General features: G+C 42.6%; 1 protein-coding gene and 1 pseudogene across 1 annotated transcript in view; one reads left to right on the top strand and one right to left on the bottom strand.

Moving 5' to 3' along the window:
* Nucleotides 1-23,989, top strand: part of HS3ST4 (heparan sulfate-glucosamine 3-sulfotransferase 4) — a 448,730-nt gene that overhangs the window by 362,161 nt on the left and 62,580 nt on the right. The window lies entirely within an intron of this gene.
* On the bottom strand, nt 8,594-9,090 carry LOC134731730 (10 kDa heat shock protein, mitochondrial-like; annotated as a pseudogene).

The following is a 23,989-nucleotide window of genomic DNA, read 5'->3' as shown; positions in this document are numbered from 1 at the left end:
TGCCTGAGATTTAGTAGTTGGAGACCATCCTACCAGGTGCCCTGGGCAAGAGAAACAAATATTTGTGAAGAGTATCTCCTCAGAGTATAAACACAACACCATACCTGACTGGTTGGATTTACATCATAATGTATCCTCACTTCCTTGAGAGAGAGAGAGAGAGAGAGAGAGAAAAGAAGAAGAGGAAGAAGAAGAAGAAGAGGAAGAGGAAGGAGAAGGAGAACGAGAAGAAGAAGAAGGAGAAGAAGAAGAAGAAGAAGAAGAAGAAGAAGAAGAAGAAGAAGAAGAAGAAGAAGAAGAAGAAGAAGAAGAAGGCATTAAGATTCCAAGATTCCTTGTTTTTGACAAGGAAGCAAACTCTCCTCCATTTGAATTAACTTCCCATCCCAATTTACTCAGTTTACCTAACAAGGCAAGAGCAAAACATCTGTTTCCCATGAATCCTTGTCAGTTTCCATCAAGGGGCCAGGGAAGTAGGTGGTTCAGTGTCAGAACCAGTGGCCAGTAGACCAGGTTGGAAGTTTTTGAGAACGATTGGTCAGAAAACCATTGGTGCAAGAGGAATGGCTATATTCAGCAAAATGAAATGGAAAGATGAGAACTGGGTACTGGAGTGGGTCAGCACCAGGTCATTATTTTGGTGGTAATTACCCCATCAGAGTCCAAAGTTTCAAGAGAGTCTCTGAGCTGAGGACTGGGATTGTGGCTATGGGTTCCACCAACTCATAGTCAGGAGCAGGGGGCACAGAGGTGCTCTGGGAGCCATCACAAGGTAGCAAAGCTGTGTTTAGACAGTGCTCTTTTATCTAGTGTGAGATGGATGTTTCTGACTGCTCTTTACCTACCTTTCACCACAGAAAGATGTTTTCGCTTCTGTTCAGCAGAGAATCTTGACTCCTTGCTACCTCTTTACTGGCCTCTGAAGTCATGGGCATTTCCAAGTGCTGGACTAGATGTTTTATGGAGAACTGACAAAAATTAGATCTGACTGTTCTGTTTTGTTCGATGACATTAAATTCAGAGCTACCCAGCACTACCAGATCACCATTATCTTTTCTTAAATTTGATGAGTTGTTTTTTTTTTCTATCATCCAGAATTGCTCTTTAATGTGAATCATTCATGAGAGAGGGTCAGTGCTCTCAGCAGGGAGGCAGCCTGCTGAGGTCAGAGAGGAAGGCACAGGATTTGAAGTTAGACTGGCTCAGCCCCAAACCTCAACTCTGGCATTGAGAAGATGTGTGGCTGTGGCTAAGTGATTTAGCCTTTATGAGGTTCAGTTTTCAGCCAGGAGGATAAAGGAGATGATATTTGTAAAGTACTTTACTTTGCCTAGCTCACAGCAGGAACTCAAGCAATGATGATAATTAGGAAGATCTAGGCACTAGTAGGGGAAACTCTGACACTCTTTTTGGATCATGGTGGCTGGGAACTGAGGGGCACAATGACTTGGTGGGCACAGAGGCTATCAGGGAAGATGTCACATGCAACTGCTGCTGGAATTATGGTGGTAGCCTAGTTCTGGGTGTTACTCACTAATCTAGCTAAGGCTAGTGATACCCACCAACGCTTAGTTTTGAAGAAAAGTTTCCCGCATAATAATCCTCAGACTTCTTATTTTAAAATCCTCAAATCCTGTAAACCTAGTCACTATCCCCTGGCTAAATGTCTTCCACTATGTAGAACCATTGCATGTGGGTGCATATGGAAGCTCTATTTTCTTTCCTCTCCTCTTAAGTGTTTTTGGGATGAATAATATGCTCATATATTGTAGCTCACCTTGGCTGAATATACATTGACCAGAAAGAAGTGGCATGCTAACCGTCTGATGGATTTGATTCATTTGGGCAGTGAAGCTTTGCAGTTTGGGCCAAGGGTTCTCAATGACCTGGCTTGTCTCTTTACAGAGTTCAGGCTCACTGGACATTTGATAACAATCTCCTCAGAGTATAAACACAACACCATACCTGACTGGCTGGATTTACATCATAATGTATCCTAATTTGCATGAGAAAGAGAGAGAGAGAGAGAAGAATGCATTAAGATTCCTTGTTTTCACAAGGAAGCAAACTCTCCTCCATTTGAATTAACTTCTCCTCCCAATTGATTCAGTTTACCTAACAAGGCAAGGGCTAAACATCTGTTTCCCATGAATCCCTGTCAATTTCTATCAAGAGGCCAGGGAAGTAGGTGGTTCAGTGCCAGAACCAGTGGCCAGTAGACCAGGTTGGAAGTTTTTGAGAACGATTGGTCAGAAAACCATTGGTGCAAGAAGAATGGCTATCTTAAGCAGAATGAAATGGGAAGATAAGAACTGGGTGCTGGAGTGGGTCAGCACCAGGTCATTATTTTGGTGGTAATTACCCCATCAGAGTCCAAAGTTTCAAGAGAGTCTCTGAGCTGAGGACTGGGATTGTGGCTGTGTGCTCCACCAACCCATAGTCAGGAGCAGGGGGCACAGAAGTGCTCTGAGAGCCATTGCAAGGCAGCAAAGCTGTGTGTTTAGACAGTGCTCTTCCCTCTAGTGTGAGGTGGATGTTTCTGACTGATCTTTACCTAATGTGTGCACACTGGTGGGTGCTATTAGCGGCCTCTTATTCAGTAGACAGAGCTTCTCCCTGCCACTGCCCTGCTCCCAACCTCCTAAAAAATCACAAAGGACATCACTGTGTTTCCCACAATAATGAACCATGACACATAGGCATTTATTTATCTGTTGCTTCTTAAAAATTTTTCATGATAATGCAGATCAGTGTATACTCAGCTCAGCATTCTCTGTTATGTAAATATCCTAACAATGACAAGTTCAACATCTGTATCATTATTAGTATTATAAAATGTATACATATTTATAATTGGATAGGTATACTTTGTGGAGTAGTTTACATTATATTGTCATATTTAATCTTCACTGTGACCTTGTAAAATTGGTCCAGGTTGAGCATTCCAAATCCCCAAATTCAAAATCCCAAATGCCCCCAGATCTGAAACTCTGAGTGTCAACGTGATGCTCAAAGGAAGTGCTCATTAGAGCATTTTTGGATTTTGGATTTTCAGATTTCAGGTGCTCAGCCAGTAAGTACATGATGGAAATATTCCAAAATTTGAAAATATCCCAAATCAGAAACACTTCTGGTTGCAAGCATTTTGGATAAGGGGTACTCAACCCGCACTTGATAGGTGGGAAAACTAAGGCTCAGGGAGGTTGGGTAACTTATCTAAGCTTATCCAAGATTCTCTGCTAAAGAGGAGAGCAAACACCTTTCTGTGGCCAAAGGTAGGGCCCTTCACAGGTACTTGCTTCTCTTGCCCAGGGTACATAGTAGGATCATCCCCACCTACTGAAACTCAGGTGTGGCCATATGACTTGTTTTGACCAAAGGCATGTAGAAAGAAGTGACTTGTATCACTCTAAAAGCTGGTGCAGGCTGGGTGCGGTGGCTCATGCCTGTAATCTCAGCACTGTGGGAGGCTGAGGTGGGCAGACCATGAGGTCAAGAGATCAAGACCATCCTGGCCAACGTGGTGAAACTCTGTCTCTACTAAAAATACAAAAATTAGCTGAGTGTGGTGGTGCGCACCTGTAGTCCCAGCTACTCAGGAGGCTGAGGCAGGAGAATTGCTTGAACCCAGGAGGCAGTGGTTGCAGTGAGCCGAGATCACTCCACTACACTCTAGCCTGGTGACAGAATGAGGCTCCATCTCAAAAGATAAAGAAAGAAAGAAATAAGCTAGTGCATTTCTTGCCAAGCATTCCTTTTCCTTGCCTTTGTGGTGGTCATGCAGGTAGAGCTGAACCTGCATCTGTCTGTGTGAAGAAGAGAGATGCAGGTCTGGGCCAGGTAAATCCTCCATCTTACTGTGGAGTGTATTACGGGAGTTTCAGGAAACATCTCACTGGGGCCAGGGTAGAAGGCCACAGTCCTACTCAGAAAACATGAGAGAGAATTAAAATCAAGTTTGATGGCAATCTGAGAAGACCTCTCTGAGATTTAATCAGGTCCTGATGGAGTAGTCAGATTGAATGGTGCCAATTAGGAGGCAACACAAGTTGTTGCAAGGAAAACAGCCCCATTAGAGCTTTGCATTATACATGTTCTCCGAGCTATGTAATTGTGGCTGTGTGATTCCTAGCAAGTGACCAAACCTTTCTGAAATTTAATTTCCTCATCTGTTGGAGAAAGGGGCTGAGCCAGGGGCTGCACCACTGCCTGTTACTTGCACAGTATCTGGGCATCAGCTCAGAACAACCCCTGGGGATTTTCCATTTGTCAAAAGAAGAAAAAGAAATCAGGTCCCAAAGTGATGGTAATATTTTTAGATTGCATTTCTTCCTGCAGGCTTTTTGGTTGACTTAAATGTGGGCTTTGGGGCAGGGCAGCAACACGAGTGAGCTAAAGAGGCCAGCAGGAGAGAGCTCCTTGGCTGAGAACACTGGGGGTGACATCGTTCACAGGCACAGCGGGAGGTGAACAGCTCTGTGGAGGCTGTGGCTGAAAGGTCTTAATGGATTGTGCTCTCTCCTGCCTCATGATTACAGGATTCTTTCCTGTCCATCATGTCTTGGCCAGTGCTAAAGAATTGCTGAATTTCTGCTGCACCCTCTCACTCCCCAGGGCAGAGGCGAATCTACTCGGCTTGAAATTGGTTCTGTTGTATCCTTTGCCTCTACTTTGTTCCACAGGGAAGCAGATGTTCTGGAATCTTGGCTTTGGAAGCATTGTCAGAACATCTGACTCAGTCCTTTTCTGGTGCAGATGGGGAAACAGGCCCAGAGAGGGAAAGGGAATAGGTGAGGTCCTAGAAGTAGAACTGCTGAATTGGCTCTTGGTGTCCTGACGAGCAGTTCAAATCAGCGAATGTCAAGGAAGAATAATTTTCCTGGCCCCATTCATTGTCCCAGTTCCAACCTGGGGACTGGGAGGAAGGTGGGTTCTGGCTTTGAAGCCTTGGACTGAGGTGGGAGGCCTGGGGGTCACACCTTGCCAAGGGAGGTGGAAAGAATGTGATTCAAAAGATGAGTTCAAGTTGTGATCTAGCAGAGAAACCCAAAGAAGCGATCCTAAGACTCGGGTTCAAAGAATGAGACACAGACAGAACCTGGGACCTGGAAAAAGGCCATGGGAGAGTGGAGGCGAGGGAGAGGCCTTGTCAGAGTGGCAGGCTCAGGGGTTCAGGACGGCAAATGAGGCGGGGCTGTATTTGGGCTGTTTTTCCCTTCCTCCTTCCTTTCCTTCCCCTTGTCCCCACCCCTTCTTCCCTCCCCTCTTCTCTCCTTGCCTCTCTCTCTTTTTCTTGAATATTGATTACAGAGTGTGATATCTGATTTGCTTACAGAAATTCACCAAGCCAGAAAAGGCAAAACCATTTCCACAAAACATTATCTTTTATGCCTAAGAATGAGATAAAGTAGAGCGGAGAGGTTCCTTTAGCTACTTATACTGGAAAAATAGGCATAGTACAAAAATTTGGGTGAGAAAACCCAAATTAAATAACCAAGTCATTCATTAATGCATTGATTGAACAGCGTGACTAATAGTTGCCAGGTTTCTATCTCCATCCTCCTCTGACCCTGTGAAGCAGGCAGAACACATAAACCCTCTTAGCCTGATCTGTGAAGATCATGATAATACCTCAGTGGGATTTGATAGGATTAAATTGGTTACTCTAGGAAGGTGAACACATTTTAATATCTTTTAAATGCTCTAGTATTATTATTACTATTATTATTTTATTTTATTTTTATTTTTTTGAGACAGAGTCTTGCTCTGTCACCTGGGCTGGCATGCAGTGGCACAATCTTGGCTCGCTGCAACCTCCACCTCCTGGGTTCAAGCAATTCTCTTGCCTCACCCTCCTGAGTAGCTGGGATTACAGGTGCCTGCCACCACGCCCAGCTAATTTTTTAGTAGAGACAGGGTTTCACTATGTTGGCCAGGCTGGCCTCAAACTCCTGACCTCGTGATCTGCCCGCCCTGGCCTCTCAACATACTGGGATTACAGGCGTGGGCCACTGTGCCCAGCCTATTACTATTATTTTTACTTGTGATTGTTGTGATTGTTGTCAGAACCCTGAGTCTGTGCATTAGAGGTTTCCTTATGCCCAAATCAGAGAAACCCAGCCCTGCTCTGAAGAAAGATTGGATGACTGCGCAAGCTTCCTAAAACATGAGAGCACTCAGGACACCCATGACGCGGGTGCAGTCATTCGAGCTTGATCTATGTTGTCCTTTTATTGGAGTCTTTGGGGTGTCCACGGCTGGTAAGGTGGGAAGAACAGTAAGGATACATTAATTGAAATGTATCCTTTGCCACCAGATTAACTTCAACTCTACACCAGCTCGTCTTACTCCCTTGCTCCAGGGACTTCCTGGTGGCCATTGAGTTGCTGAAGTACACTGCTATCTGATTTCCTTGCTTTCTGCTCTCCAACAGCTCAACATTTTACAGTCTTCAGATACTCATCATCTTTTCACTGCCCTCTGCTTGTTTTTCCATAGCAGACATTGCTCATCAATCTTTGCACTGACACTTAGCTGTGACAGGGACTGGGACTGTTTCTCAGCATAGTTCTGCAATCTCCCATTCAGGTGGGAGATAGCCAAGGTCATCTGAAATCTGGTATTAAAAACTTTTATAATGATTGAGCACCTCATATGTGTTTGATGTTCTCCCAGACACCATACTGAGGCATAAAGCAGCAGTTTCTAGTTCTCTTTGGTCTAGAAATGCCCACAACAGCAGGATAATTTCAAATACCACCCTGCGATCGATTGGCTGGGATTTTGTAATTAACTCATCAGTCATTAATTACTGATTGGCTGGGGATTCCATTTCCTCTGGCTTCTCACTAACTGGAAGAATTCACTGTTATCCACATATTGAGGTTTTTTACTCTACAGTGAGTCCTCAGTATTGTATAAAGATGTTTAGTAAGACAAATGCTGTCTTTGATCTTTGAAGAATCTCACTTATTACATGTTCCCATCTTCTAAAGGGCTTGTTTATTTCTTCTCTACTCCCGCTTTCTGAGCATATTCATGGCAAAATTCACACACATCCCAACCCCATGGTGATGCAGTGTTTCGAACAGCGTTTGATGTAGAAACTTGTCAAAGTTCTTCTTATCTTTCTTCTTATTTTTTTAATCTAATTAAATCATTTCCACAGACTACTTTAGCCAGATGCCTTTTTGCCATCTCGAAAAGCACTAATAAATTAGTTGAGCATGACTGTGGAAAACACGTTGTCTTCCTTTAACAGGAGATTGCTCATTATACAGCATGTACTTATTGCTGAACGGCGTGGTCCTGGCTTACAGTGCAGTGTTAGTCATGGCAGAGAATAGCCAGGATTACCAAGTTCCAAGTCTCCACTCTTCTTTCTTCAAACTCTCCTTGACCTCCACCACCATCTTGGCTACACATGAGCACCAGGAACAATTATGATCAGGAGGAGGGTAGATTTAAGAATCCTGGCCAGAAACTGTGGAACTTGGCCTACTTTTGACTTTGCTATTTGTCCAGAATTAATGTAGGACTTTTATTGGAAGTGACGCAAAACCTGACCAAACTAGTCTAAGTGGCTGGGAGTTTCTTAGCTCAGGAATAGGAAAAGGATAAGCTATTCCATCTCTAAGTGTAGCTTGACTCAGGGGCCCAAATAATGTCATCAGGCTTTGTTTCTCAGTCTCTCTTTCTTTATTCATCTCAGGGCTCAGATATCTGTGTCAACTTCATTCTCCAACCAAATATAATCTCATGGTGGCAAGATGGAAACAGCAACTTTATCTTCAAATTCTCCCATTCAGGTTCCATAGGGAAAAGGGAAAAGAAGCTTGCTTTTTTCATTTTTGTTTTTGTTTTCTCCTTCTGGCTCCTATAAAAGTCAAAATTCATCCCAGTAGGACTGATTTAGGTCACACGCTCATCCTGGAATGAATCATTCTGTGGCCAGGGTGATGACATATTCTGGATAGGCTACATCATGTGTTCTACCATCTGGAGTTGCTGATGGAGTTCTACCTGAAGTATGTGGGCGAAAAATGGACAAAAAGATTAATAAGCTTTGAGTGGGTAAAACAGCACATGCCCATTATTCAGCCATTACATTTCTATCTCAGGGCTGCATTCCCCAAGTCCAAATTCAACCCAATTTCTTCCAACTCAGAGCATTTGGAGAAAGACACACTGGAGTCAGACAGAGCTGGTTCAACTCGTGGATCCAGTTCTAATGTGCTGTTTAATGTCCTCTGGGCATTAGTCTTCTCATCTGTAAAATGGGGTAGTCGTAACTTTGTCAACAGTGCTTGGCACTGTGATTGGGACACATTAAACTTTAATCAGTGGGATTCTTGCCTGTTCTTCTCATCTAGATTTCTGCCATGATAACATATTGGGTGCTGTCAATCAAATGAGGACCTACTTTGCCTTACTCATCCATTTTTGATCCCAGGGATAAGACAATTGTACCTGAACCTTGGCCCGATGCCTGCATCCTTGCCCACCTTCCTCTGTTTCGGAATCATCTTCATTGCCATGCATCATGGACTATTGGTATAGTTTTTGTTTGTTTGTTTAGATATAATTCATTTATTGTAAAAGGGAGGCATTATTTACATGATGAAAGATTTCAGAACTTCAGTGGAATGCACGAGCTCATGTTGATGCTATTTCAATAGTGATCTATTTTAGTCTACATACTTCCCAAGAATGTCACCGTCTCGAAATAAGAAATAATTCTTGTCACCTAGCACCACTTTGGTGCCTGCATATTCTGGGAGAAGAACTTTATCTCCAACTTTCACTGCATATTCTGGCACCAAAGTTGGAGAAGAACTTTATCACCAACTTTCATGCTAACTGGTTGAATCTCTTCAACCTTCACTTTAGAGCCCGATCCAAGAGCTACTACTGTTACTTGCAATATTTTTTCTTGAGATATTTCTGGAAACATATGCCTTCATTGGTTACAGTTTCAACTGCTTTCCTTTTAACCAATACTTGGTCAAAGAGCAGAATAAACTTTCTAAATGCTTGCCTGCCATGATTCCTGCCGTCGAGGCTCATACTTTGTTCTCATGCTCCTGATGCCAAGACACTCTGGTATCCTGTGCTGAGCTCATCCCATGAATCTCTCCATACTTCCCAGAGTTCCTGGGAAAGTCTGACTTTCTCCTGTAACCCAGAGCTGGATCTAAGCATTTCTATCATCCTCAACATCTTCTTCCCCAACCCCTTCCATTGGTTGAATTGTAGCTTCTGTCTGTTCCCTGCTGTCCTATCCATTTTCAGCTAATGAGACCATGCTCAGCCTTGTCATGGATGTGTGATAAGGAGAAAATGAGTCTGGGCATGGTAGTTTACACCTGTAAACCCAGCACTTTGGGAGGCTGAGGTGAGATAATCATTTGAAGCCAGGAGTTTGAGACCAGCCTGGGCACATAGTTAGACCTTGTCTCTACTGAAAAAAAAAAAATTAAAAATTAGCTAGGTGTGGTGGTGTGCACCTATAGTCCTAGATACTTGGGAGGTTCAGTGGGAGGAGTGCTTGAGCCCAGGAGTTTGAGGCTGCAGTGAGCTATGATTGCACCACTGCACTAGGTGAGATGCTCACAGAACCATATTAAGCTGAGTTGGCAAGCATGTCAAAGGGCATCTGATACAACCTTTCTCTTGTGGGGAACGTCCTAGCTGATTGCATGGGCCGGGGACACAGAGTGTTGTTTGGATGCCAGTCATGAACCTCCAGATACCACAAAGCCGTGGGTAACTAGTAAACTCCAGTAAATTAGGACATTCATGTTGGTAATTAACATCCCTTACTCCCTTGGAGAAACAACTAAAACACTGTCAGGATCCAATTTCTGGAGGAAATGGCCTTAAATTAGATCTTAGGGAGTCGATTAGGTTCACAACTAAAATATGTAAGAAGCTAGGTAGGTAACATAAACGAGTGAATGGGGCTAGTGTCCACATACGTGCTGTCTACATGGTGGGGACTGTGGTGAGCCGGACAGCATAGACCCTCTTTAAGAAACCAGCAATTGTTCATCTCTCTCCAATAGATGTCATACAGGAGGGAATGCCCAGTGTAGCCAAATCTTCCACCCTTGCAAGAGATGATGGAAATCTTTTAAACTAAACTCAGCTTTTAAATGTTAGTTACCTTTAATACCTATCCAAAAAAAAATTTCCAATGCTGTCTTAATGTTTAGCAAGAAGCTTAGGGTATAGAGGGTAGAAGGGAGGCTTGCTAGGTATGGGTAGACCACGAGCAAAGGTCCAGAGGGAGGACTGAGCATCCTGCAGAAGCCACAGTGAAGCACGTAGATGTCATGGAGGATTTAGGGACTGGTGAGAAAAACACAGGGTACATAGGACCAGATTAAGGAGAGACTTGAAGTCAGCCAGAGTAGTTCAGATATGATTTATGGCATAGGCCAGGACTGGGAAGGCCTAGGAGCAGAGATAGCAGCTAGGATTGTAGTCTTTTAAAAGTCTTTTTTTTTTTTTTTTTGAGACAGAGTTTCACTCTTGTTGCCTGGGCTGAAGTGCAATGGCGTGATCTTGGCTCACCGCAACCTCTGCCTCCCAGGTTCAAGTGATTCTCCTGCTTCAGCCTCCCCAGTATCTGGGATCACAGGCATGCGCCACCACACCGGGCTGATTTTGTATTTTTCTTGGAGACGAGGTTTCCCCATGTTGGTCAGGTTGGTCTCGAACTCCCAACCTCAGGTGATCTGCCTGCTGCAGCCTCCCAAAGTGTTGGGATTACAGGCACGAGCCACCGTGCCCAGCAGGATTGTAGTCTTAATTATGTGGCTGTTCATACCATGACCACCAGTAAAGTTAATTTGAGGTTGAATTAAAATACATTCCAGATAGTATCTCATTGTGGCTTTGATTTACATTTCTCAATGATCAATGATGTTGAGCTTTTATTCATATGATTCCTCAAAGACCTAAAGACAGAAAAACCATTTGACCCAACAATCCCATTACTGGGTATATACCCAAACGAATATAAAACATACTGTTATAAAGACTCATGCATGCATATATTCATTGCAGCACTATTCACAATAGCAAAGACATGGAATCAACCTGAATGCCTATCAATGATAGACTGCATAAAGAAAATGTGGTACATATACACCATGGAATACTATGCAGCCATAGAAAAGAATGAGGTCATGTCCTTTGCAGGGACACGGATGGAGCTGTAGGCCATTATCACTAGCAAAATAACACAGGACAGAAAAACAGATACCACATGTTCTCACTCATAAGTGGGAGCTAAATGATGAAAACACATGGACACATAGAGGGGAATGACACACACTGGGGCCTTTCAGAGGCTGGAGGGTGGGAGGAGGGAAAGGATAAGGAAAAATAGCTAATGGGTACTGGGCTTAATACATGGGTGATGAAATAATCTGTACAACAGACCTGCATAATGCATGTTTACCTTTGTAACAAATCTGCACTTGTACCCCTGAACTCAAAATAAAAGTAAAAAAAAAAGATAAAAATAAAATATGGTCCAGTAAGTTTGGACAGTCAGCATAGACTACACCACAGAGTAAGAGATAAAGAGGGAGAGGAGGCAAAATGATGTGCATGAATTTCAACATTTATTGAGAGTTCTTAGTTTCTAAGCTCTGTACACCAGCCTAGTCACAGGAGATTGAATATAAGTAAGAAGTGAATCACACCTTAGACTACTGACAATCTAGATGGAGAAGTTCAGATAGAGGAAAATTAGAGATCAAGTTCCAAAACCTTGCACTGGCTTCTTAGTTGTGATAGAAAAGAGCAAAACAGGACAGCAAAATAATTGTCTACATCACATATACATTAATAAGACTCATGTCTGCCCATTTTTATGGCATTATGTTACTCAAAAGAGGTGGACATGAGATCCATGCAGCTGCCCATTGTATGATATGCCATATCTTTACAATCTTGTAGAGAAGAGTGGTCTTCACTATGAACCCTAAAATGCAAGGCACAAGTAAGACCACTCAACAGGAGACTTGCTTTGTAAGTGATTTGCTTAGGACATGAACACCTGTATGTGGAGTAAAAGCAGAGATGGTTAAGTGTTTTTACAAACAATACAAGCTAATTATTAGATATGAGCTAATTATTAGATAAAGGAAGTCCTACAGGTCTATCATATAAAACTTATTTTTCTTGGCCAAAAATTTTTAAAAAAGGAATTTGTAAAGAGGTGGGAGGAACAGTATTCTCTCGCAAGAGAGATGGAACATTTTAGTGATGTTCTTGAGAGGAAGAATATTACCACTGCATCATTTTGTACTATCTGTTATTTGAGGAAATGAAACATTCTACGTAAGAAATGAACAGAGGTGAAAAGTTTTAATCTGTTGCCCGTTCAGTCCCTTCCTTCTTCTTTCCTTCTCTCCCTCTCTTCTTTTCTTCCTCTTTCCATCTACTCATTCTCTGAGCATCTGCAAGAAACCTGGGTGATTTCCAACACAAACCTGTCGCTTAGGTAAATGAGACTCACCACCAGCAGCTGCAGTGTTGAGACACTTGAAAGGTTAATTACAGAAAGACAGTGTGCACTTGCAGAAGAGCAGGTAGAATAAAGTGCTGAATTCCTCCTGCCTAATTGGCACCACAGAATTCCACACAATTTCTTGTGTCTCACTTTAGAATGACAGCCTCACTCTACATTCTTTCTATGACCAAAGGAAGGAGATCCCTTTGCAGTATGCAATGCTCAGGGACATCTGTTCTGTGGACATTAGTTCTATATATGGAATGAATTTCTGTGGGGTTGTGTAGGCATCAGCAAATTTTATATAGTAAATAATCATTGGCAGGGTCTGTGCCATGGAACAGGACTGCAGATACAGATAAAGTCATATGGGGACTCCCAGGAGCTAGATCAGGTAGGAAAGTCCTTGTAAGTGCATGGGAATTTGAGAGGTAGAGGGGATTAAGCACCATTTTTTAGGCTGCACTGGTTGCCCAGTGGGGTGGTTTGTCCTTCATCATCTCTACTTAACAACACTTCCACATCTCCTCCAAACAAAATGCAATTGAAATAAAAATAAAATATCTAAACGTGCTTCCTGTGCAAATATTATTTTCAGACAAAGTCTCCAGCCCTTAGTACAACAAAATAGCTGCTTCCAACCACCTCCTAGAGAGAAGTTCTGAATCACCGTTGATTCGCTATCCCTCCTCATTTGGAATGCATAATTTGAGCACTAAAATAATAGCGTCATCCATTGCTCCCCTTCTCTGCTAGGTCATGTCCCAAGGGAGATGACTGAAAACAATTTGGAGTCAAAGATATTTGGGTGTAACTTTTCTCTGCCACTAATTGAGTTTGTGACCCTAAGTATGGTGTTCCCACCCAACCCCCACCCCAACCACCCCCATGCCACCTCACTGATTCTGTTTTCTCTTTTGTAACTTGGGAAAATGAAATTGTCCTCCCAGGGTTGATGTTAAATAAAGTCAAGAAGAATTGCTGCTGGCACTAACCAATAATTAAGGAAGTTCAGCTTTCTTCACATCTCCAGAAAAGACAACATCCTTGATATGGTTTTGCTGTGTCCCTACCCAAATCTGGAATTGTAGCTCCCATAATTCCCAGGTGTCATGGGAAGGACCTGGTGGGAGGTAATTGAATCATGAGACTAGGTCTTTCCCATGCTGTTCTCATGGTAGTGAATAAGTTTCACAAAATCTGATGGGTTTAATAAAGGGCAGTTCCCCTACACCTGGTCTCTCTTGCTTGCCTGCCACCATGCAAGACGTGACTGTGCTCCTCCTTTGCTTTCCACTATGATTGTGAGGCCTTCCCAGCCATGTGGAACTGTGAGTCACAATTGAAGCTCTTTCCTTTATGAATTACCCAGTCTTGGCTATGTCTTTATTAACAGCATTAGAACAGACAAGTGCAATCCTGGAGTAGACATAGACTGTGCTTCACTTTCAAATATTTAAACTCTGTACAACTTGAATGTGCATACTTTGCATATCTATCTCTATAACCCTTCAACATGTATGCCAAAGGTGTATTTTCCTCCTCCTCCTAATTCACATTTACTGAGCACTTACTGGGGACAGACATTATTCTGATCAGTCCACACAGATTAACCCAATCCCCTGAGGAAGGCATTGCCACATTCAGTGACCCTAATATGCCATCAGTTGTAGGACACAAAACTATTTTATATTTGACTGTGACATGGCATCAATGATGTGGTACACAAAATGTCAGCTATATTAAAAAGTTAAACGTAGATCTTAGGATCAATAAAATAGAGTATTATTCTAGTCTCATTTTACAGGTGAGGGTTCTGAGCACCATAGACATCAAGGGTCTTCCCCAAATTTACATAACCAGTCAGAGTGTGAAAGAAAATTTGAACCTAAGACATCTGACTTTGAAATCCACACTTTTAATCACCTCCTTAAACTTCCCCTCTCCATTCAGTAGGTGAATGAACATTTCAGGCAATTTCATCTCCGACCTCAATTATATGCCTGTTGGGGCTCAAGTGGTCGCTTGACTTTTCAGTTTTAAAGGAAGGGAATAAAATTAAAGAACAAGTACAAAATCCTGAAAATACATCCTTGAAAACTGTATCTAACATACGAGATGTATTTTGGCCTTTTTTGATATTGTGTTGCTCTCTGGAAGCCAAATGCCTTTTAATATGTAGGTGAATTGTTTGATTTTTACATGTCCAACTTATGTGTATGATTTCAAGGCTGTTTTATATGTAAATGTTGGCATCTTGATACATTGTTTGCAAAAATGACCCCAATTCTCCACTTCTGCCAATATCTGCATTATTTATTTATGTATTTTGTTTGAGACGGGGTGTTGTTCTGTCACCCAGGCTGGAGTGCAGTGACTCAGTCACAACTTACTGCAACCTCAACCTCCTGGGTTCAAGTGATCCTTCTGCTTCAGCCTCCAGGATAGCTGGGACTACAGGCACACACCAACATGCCCAGCTAATTTTTGTCTTTTTTTGTAGAGACAGAGTTTTGCCATGTTGCCCAGACTGGTCTCAAACTCCTGGGCTCAAGTGATCCAACTGCCTCAGCCTCCCAAAGTGCTGGAATTACAGGCATGAGCCACTGCACCCAGCCCACATTCTTTAAAATGGGATGTTGCAGCCTCTCCCAACAAGAAATGGTATCTATTTCTATACCTTGTAAATCTGTGCTGGCTATGTGCCTTGCTTTAGTGAACAGAAGGTGGTGGAAGTGATCACTTACCAGTTCTGAGCCCAGGCACCAAGGGGGCTCCTGAGATTAGGCTTTCTTTTGGAACCTTGCTCCTCCATAAAAGCACATCCAGGGTAACCTGATGGAGGATGAAAGACTACACGGAACAAAGTCAAGTAATCGCAGATGATGCCTTCTTTTTTTTCAGTAAATTCTTTTGTATATATATATTTTTTATTATACTTTAAGTTCTAGGGTACATGTGCACAACGTGCAGGTTTGTTACATGTGTATACATGTGTCATGTTGGTGTGCTGTACCCATTAACTAGTCATTTACATTAGGTATATCTCCTAATGCTATCCCTCTCCCTCCCCCGACCCCACAACAGGCCCTGGTGTGTGATGTTCCCCTTCCTGTGTTCAAGTGTTCTCATTGTTCAATTCCCACCTATGAGTGAGAACATGCAGTGTTTGGTTTTTTGTCCTTGCAATAGTTTGCTGAGAATGATGGTTTCCAGCTTCATCCATGTCCCTACAAAGGACATGAACTCATCATTTTTTATGGCTGCATAGTATTCCATGGTGTATATGTGCCACATTTTCTTAATCCAGTCTATCATTGTTGGACATTTGGGTTGGTTTCAAGTCTTTGCTATTGTGAATAGTGCCATAATAAACATACATGTACATGTGTCTTTATAGCAGCATGATTTATATTCCTTTGGGTATATACCTAGTAATGGGATGGCTGGGTCAAATGGTATTTCTAGTTCTAGATCCCTGAGAAATCGTCACACTGTCTTCCACAATGGCTGAACTAGTTTACAGTCCCACCAACAGTGTAAAAATGTTCCTATTTCTCCACATCCTCTCCAGCACCTGTTGTTTCCTGACTTTTTAATGATCACCATTCTAACTGGTGTGAGATGATATCTCATTGTGGTTTCGATTTGCATTTCTCTGATGGCCAGTGATGATGAGCATTTTTTCATGTGTCTGTTGGCTGCATAAATGTCTTCTTTTGAGAAGTGTCTGTTCGTATCCTTCATAGTGGCCAGCTCCCAGCTGCAGACGTCAGAACAAGCTTAGCTAAAATCCTATGAGCATAGCCCAGATAATATAACCTGCACTTGGCACAGTTCAGCAAAACCTCCCAGCCAACCCATAGACTCATAAGATAAATAAATGGCTATTGTTTACAGTCACTAAGTTTTCAGACTGTACGTTATACAGCGTCTTAGAGCTTTGGCAACCAAGCAAAATGATGGAACAGCTCTTGGGTAATGTAAAAATTTCCTGGATGATCGTTCACCCTAGAAGGATGCTTTACATGTACTTTTGCATTGAAAACTTCCCTATTGAAACAACTCCATTTTCGGTATATCCGGTTGCTATAGCAACCTGATACTTTTGTTCTCTGCTCTGGTCTTCCTGATCATATCACTTTGCAGTTAGTCAACACGATGTTGGAACCTTGGTTGTTATGGTAACCTGGGACCATTTTTTTAAGAATGCATTCCATTGACATTGTTTTTGAGGAGACTTGCGATTTAGTCTCCTACTCATCTGGAGAAACTTGTGGTACAGAGCAGAAAGCATTTCAGGAAATTCTCCTCTGGGGAGACATTCTTCATTAAAGCCTCCTTCCAGAAACCTCAGACATTCTGTGCTTTTATGAATTTTTCCTACTTAAATGCCTCTCAGAATTTTGGCAAATTGCAGAGTATGTTTTAAAAAGTCCTAAAAGAGGCTGAATTGCTAATAGAAAACATGTGTAGCTGAATTGTCTTTAATTATGCATGAAGCCCCATAGGCGTCCCTACACGAGCTCCACAAACCCTGGAGATGAAATTCTTTGTGATGCGAGGAGGGAGCACATAAAACAGAACCCGCTATGAAAACATCCCTGAGAAGAGGTGAGGGGTGAGGGAGAAAGGGGTCAGATTTGGAGGATGATGGGGAAGCGGCTGTAGAAATTAGGAGTTGGGAGGTGCGGGGTTGTGGCGAAAAGTGCTGTTTTAGGACTGAAGAAGGAGGACGGGAAGCAAGGGGTTGAGGAATCTAAGTCCAAAGCAGCCTCTAGAGGGAAAAGGAAGTATTTCTGTGCTTCAAGACATCTCAATTTCTGAGAAGCTCAGGGCACTTGCATTTTCTGAGGCTTTTGTTATATTAAAAAATAATGACATGCCAAAACAAGGTTATAAATGGTGGCATTTGTCCACTGCTTACATTTAATGCTTTTACTAATAAAAATGTGTTGCAATAGAATCGTACTGTTTACATGATGATTAGAAGATTTATTTTAAAATATATGCATTAGTCAGACACCAAAGGTCAGTTGCAGGACTCAAGTGTGAAGCTGTAGGATGTGCCAGGGCTGGAACCATAATGAGGAAAGTGAAGTGCCTAGGGTATAACATTGAAGGGAGTTCTCACTCTCAGGATCAGACTTCTTTCAATTTTGTAACCTAGGTGCTTCACTTGCCTCACCCTAGTCCCTCCCCTGGAATGCACCTTTTCTTCTGCCTGTCATGTTAGCATATAACTAAGTGCATCATCGCATTTGGAACACTCATGAGGGGTCTCAAATTGGAGCCAACTGGAAGTGTATGACTTGGGCCAAATGACTCTCCCATCTTCTCCTCCGATGGGCCCTTCACGTCTATGAAGTAGCCTTTCCCTATCTTTGGATTTTGATGCAGCTGAAGGAAGGATCATTACACATGAAGGGGAGAATAGTTCGAGAAAGTCAGCAGAGAGTCAAGTAAAACTTCGGCACCAGGAGGCTTGGGTTCTGGGTCCACAGGGGCCACTTACTTGCTGTGTGGCCTTCAGCAAATGCCTTTCCCTCCCCACCCCTCCCCTCCCCTCCTCACCCCTCCCCTCCCTTCCCCTCGCCACCCCACTCCACCCCTCCCCTCCCCTCCCCTCCGCACCCCTCCCCTCCCCTCCCCTCCCCTCCCTTCCCTTCCCTTCCCTTCCTTTCCTTTCCTTCTGTTCTCTGCTCTCGGAAAACATTTGAATGAACTATTTCTTAGGCTTATTCTGATTCAGACTCCCTAGGCTTCTAGATGAGGGGGGTCTTGTCTTTTAGGAGAGCAAGCCAATCTAGAAGAGGGATGTTCCATCTTCTACCTGCCGTCTGGAATTGTGTACTCTGGCTGATGAGCTGGTGATAGCTTTGGTGTGGGACACGGAGCATCAGAATTGGTACCCAGCATCAGACCAGGAATCTCTAGAGCCCTGTAATTGGCAGGGATATATGCATGGTGGTGATCTCAGTCTTAGAAATTTAAGATGGTGCCTAAAACAGAATAACATCCCATTTTTATACATGATAGTCAGTATAGTGCAGTGGCTAAAGGTGTGTTTTTGCACCCAAGATAACTCTTTAGAAATATTTTTCTTCAGTATTTTAGGTTGTCTTTAGATAGACAATCAATTTTTATATTTCTTATTTTGTGGTTATCACACTTTAAAACCTTTGAGTTATTTTTTATGTACAATGTGTATTTTACGATAAGATCCTAGAATAGTAATGTAACACTAGTGTTTTGTCCTATAACTTTTCCATGAAAACAAGACATTTAGTTTGAAGAAAATCAGAAAAATTTAGAAAACTCTTATTGTCTAGTTACTAAGAGACACTTTCAAGATCACTGAGTTTGGTGATTCTGATGACTTGTTCATGTTAAGTGAAAAGTTGTTCATTGTAGTAGAAAAATAAATCTCTACAAAAAATAAATCTACTTAGGTAAAGCATCTTTTAAAAAGAGAAAAGAGCATGTTTATGAAATGGAGCAAAATATGATGAATTATCTAATGAGCTTAAATGAGTTAATACATGCCAAGACTTAGAACAGTGTCTAGCACATAGTAAACGGCATTACCATTCTTACTATTTTTCGGTTTCTTTAATCAACAAACATTTATTGAGCACTTCCTCTGTGCCTGACAATGTGCTGAGCATGTTAGATGCACCATTTTATGCCAACTTCACAGCAGCCTTTAGAAAGAATGCAGCCCGCTCTTTCAGGAACACTGGATACTAGTGTCAATGCTGAGGTTGAAATTTGTGTAGTCAGAATTACTCTTGAAAACTTTTTAAGATTAGGCAAATTTGGAGATCTATCATACTTCGAGAGTTCAGATCTTTTCTTTTCTTTTCTTTTCTTTTTTTTGTGTGTGTGTGACAGGGTCTCACTCTGTCACCCAGGCTGGACTGCAGTGACGCGATCTTGGCTCACTGTAGCTTTGACCTGCCAGGCTCAGGTGACCCTCCCACCATAGCCTCCCAAGTAGCTGGGACTACAGGTGTGCCATCATACATGGCTAATTTTTTGTATTTTTGTAGAGACAGGGTCTCACTATGTTGCCCAGGCTGGTCTCAAACTCCTGGGCTCAAATGATCCTCCCTCCTCGGCCTCCCAAAGTGTTGGGATTATAGGCATGAGCCACGGGTCCTGGTCAGAACTTTTAACATCTAAATATGTTTAAAGCGTCACACACACTGTAGGCATCATTACTTTGTTTGCTATTCTTTCAAAGAGATAGTGCAGTACTGGGGATATGGTACCAAATATCCTGGGTTTGAATTTGGTTTCTGACAGTTGCTACCTGTGTCACTTTCGGGTGGATGCCTTATTGCTTCTAGCTCCTGAGTATCTAGTTTTCTCTACCTCTCGGGTTACCACAGGACTGAAGAAGACAAAGCGTAATTATTTATGTTGTAAACTCCAATGTACTACTTGAATATTACTATAAAACTATAGCAATTGGTAGAGAAGCTTATGTTTGTACCATCAAGACCTTGCATTATTTTTCCAGGTTTGATTATTCTTACCGAACGTGTTAGTAATCCCCCTCAGCCTTCCGGTTTCTGAACAAAAAGCCTTCCACTTACATGAAGAAGCATTTCCAAGCGGCTTCCTCCGTGCCCCACATCATTATACTCAGGACCCTCTGAGGGCAGGAAACCTGTAGCTTCCCTACAGCTTTCAGTAGTGCTTCCCTTTTATCTTCCAAAATGAAAATTCTGCTCTAAATCTCACATCAGGTACAGTTGTCTGGCTAAACCATTCACAAACAATTTGTTTTTCTGTTTCTTATGGCTGGAAAAGCTTAATATGTTTCCAGCCATCTTTGCAAACTAGGCAGGGACCTTGTGGCATGTTCTGGATGTTGAGAGGTAAGCACACATTTGTTGGGGGCTGAGAATGCTTTTGACTTCTGGATAAAGAGATGTGAAGGGCCAGTGCCACTTCCATCTGTCCATCCTTCTTGTTTTGAATGTTGCTGTGATGTCTGGAGCTGGAGCATCCATCTGGCAGTGAGTGATAGGTACCAAAGACAAAAGCCAACATACTACAAATGATGGAGGGGGACAGAGAAAGGGGCTGGTTCCCTGTAATACATTGTTTGTTCGCTGAATATTTTCCTGTCATTCTGAATATACACTTTTTTTTATGTTTGGCATCCATTCAAACAAAGCCTTATCTCTCAGGCTTGACACACAATGCAGTGTATTACCTGGCCACTCTGACATTCTAATTTTATCTGCTGCCTGCTTTCCTGTAACTACCATGTTCTCCATATATGTGAATGCACATGTCCTGACTCTGAGCTTCAAGCAAGCTTTTCACTTTGGGGGATGCCTGTCCCTGTTTTCTTTGTCTGACTAACTTTTACTTTAAGACTCACACCGGCAAGGCATGATGGCTCTCACGCCTGTAATCCCAGCACTTTGGGGGGCCGAGGCAGGTAGATCACGAGGTCAAGAGATCGAGACCAGCCTGGCCAACATGGTGAAACCCTGTCTCTACTAAAAATACAAAAATTAGCTGGGCGTGGTGGCACGCGCCTGTAGTCCCAGCTACTCGGGAGGCTGAGGCAGGAGAATCACTTGAACCCAGGAGGCAGAGGTTGCAGTGAGCCGAGATGGTGCCAGTGCACTCCAGCCCGGCAACAGAGTGAGACTCCGTCTCAAAAAAAAAAAGACTCACACCACGTGTCATTAAGTTGAGAAAACTCTTCTGGACCAACCCTTTTCCTGAGTCTCTCCTGCAATATGGGCTAGCCAACCTCCTGGGTGGTTGCAAAGCACCTGTTCATATCTCCCATAGTACTCAGAGCACTCTATGATCCTCATTAGCAAGTCCGTCCCTCTTACTAGGTAGTAATTACTGGAGAACCGGGGCAATGCTGTATTTCTAGCACTCAACTTGGAGCCGATCCAAAAATCAATGCTCAAGAAAGGTTTGTTGAAATGATGAATGAATAACAGAGTATTTTCCATTGGAATTTGTTATTTCTACTTATGAATCTAACAGGAGCCATGCATACCTCATTGCAGGATGTGGTCTTTTGCAGTTTTCTACAAATAATCTGTAGACTTTGGGGAATGTGGCAGTAAACTGGATAGAAGTGCACAGGGAATAATATACCATGAGCCTTACATCCTTTTCTCAGCTGGCTGGGGTATAAATATGCTTGGAATCTGTTTTTCTTAAATACATTGCCTGATACATTCCCAAAGAACATTCCCATGATTCTCAAATGCCTCAATTATTCATCCATGCCCGCCTGGTTTTTCAATACCAGAAGGCATACGTTATCTTCTGCAATATTGGACATTCCCTTTTTAAAAATAATTTTCAATATCTTAAACTTGGTTAGTCTCAGCATTCCTCCTTGGGATGTCTATGAAGCTTATATGTTGTCAACTATAAATTTAATAGTTTGTCCCTAGCCTTGTTTTCTGAGTATAATCCATTTCTCCATCAATGACACACAGAAAAAAAGAAAAAAAGAACTCTCTTCAACCTTCACCACTAATCAGTCCCAGACCAGCCAATTTTATGGATCTACTTTAAATTATTGCACCTTCTTAGAATTCTTGGTTTTATCGGCAGCTATGGCTTGAGCATGCAAGCTTTGTTAAAGTACAAAGCCCTTGCAGGTACAGATGATAAACTAAGGGCAGGAATAACGTGAGAGAGAGGCATAACGTGCTTGTAGCTGTGTGGGTTCAATGCAGAGGGAGACAGGCATCCTGGCAATTCAGTAGGAGCACCGTATTTGGATTAACTTGGCCAAAGCAGTGATTTTGAGTGTACTCAAACCATCTAGCTGGTTGAGCTAGACTTGCTGTACCTGAAAGATCACATTCAGGTAGGCTGAGGTATTGGCATTAATTGAAGTGTTGGTCTAGCAAGGAGTGTCTTAGGCTCATTATTATTACAAGAATGCCTGCAGTGAAAAAAGTGGGATTGGAAGAAACTACCCCAGCCAATGAGCATAAGGTGGGGGATAAGGGTTGGGAGCTAAGGAAGCATAGTGATTAAAACGTGGGCTTTAGAATTAGAACAATTTTTGGTTCTCCCACTCACTAGCTAGGTAGATTTGGTTAGCTGGGAAAGAAACTAGCAGTTTCTTCATCTCTAAACTGGGAAAATCCTGCCATGAGGATTAACTGAGGTAACAAGAACTATACCTCAATTGATAGCAGCTTCTGGGATATGAGGATGGTAGGAAACAGAAGTAGCCACTGCTTGTAAGAGTTCATAGAGTAGGCACTCTGAATTCCTTAGAAATTGTTCAGAGTGGTTGACGATTCATGCATTCATGCACATTTTCTTTCAGCCACACTGGCCACTTTGTGATTTGCTGAATCTCCCTTTCCCAAATACAGGTGCCTCAGAGTCTTGACATTACTATTCTCTTTTCTGGGAACACTCTTTATCTTGATGTTGCAGCTAGCTAGTGCTGCATAACAAAATGTCCCAAAACTTTACGATTCAGAACAACACTGATATATTATTCCTCGTGTTTCTGTGGAGTGATTCTTCTGCTCTATTCACCTGGGTTCATTCATGCAGCTGCAGTCCTCCCACAGTCCATGGTGCCTCACTCACTTGACTGGCCACTGTCCTGGCTGTTCACTGGGGCACCTCAGTCTCTTTGCATCATGGTGGTCCTGGGGTTCCAAGATGGTGAACAAAAGCAGGAACTGCAAGGCCATTTAGGGCCCAGGGTCAGAGACTGGCACAAAACCATTCTCCTACATTCTATTGGTTGTGCTTACTTTATGTGACATTGCTTTGATCAGTAGCAAACCTAGATTCAAGGAGACGGGGAAATAGGCCCCACCTCTTGGGAGGAACAGCCACATCATGTTGATAACAGTCTATGGTATCTGGATATCAGCATGGCTCTCTGCCCCTGTCTTTCAGCTCCTGATCACCTTTTACAATAGGCTGTATTGCCGTCATGCTTTCTTGTAGGAGCAAAAGTTAACCCTTGTTCCACTGTGCTTATTGAGCACTTATTGCCACCTGACATGTTACACGTTTATTTATGTTTATTTTCTTATCAATCCCTTTTTGGAATGTCAGCTCCATGAAAGCAGGAACTTCATTGGTTTGTTTACTGCTGGATGTCCAGTTTCCAGGCCAGTGGTATTCTGGGGACCCAGTGAGTATTGGTAGCATGCATGAATGCAGTCAATTCAAATTACATTTATATAGATATGATTAAAGGGATGTTTATCTTAAGCATTTTCAATAAGCCTCAAAAATGAACTGTGTGGCTGGGCACAGTGGCTTACACCTATAATTCCAACACTTTAGGAAGCTGAGGCAGAAGGATTGCTTGAGGCTAGGAGTTTGAGACCAGCCTGGGCAACATAGCAAGACCCCACCTCTAGAAATAGTTAAAAAAGTGATTAGCCAGGCGTGGTGGTACACACTTGCAGTCCTAGCTCCTGA

The sequence above is a fragment of the Symphalangus syndactylus genome, chromosome 11 (assembly GCF_028878055.3).
Source record: "Symphalangus syndactylus isolate Jambi chromosome 11, NHGRI_mSymSyn1-v2.1_pri, whole genome shotgun sequence".
NCBI classification, from domain to species: Eukaryota; Metazoa; Chordata; class Mammalia; order Primates; family Hylobatidae; genus Symphalangus; species Symphalangus syndactylus.
This window is presented reverse-complemented; position numbering and strand designations above follow the sequence as displayed.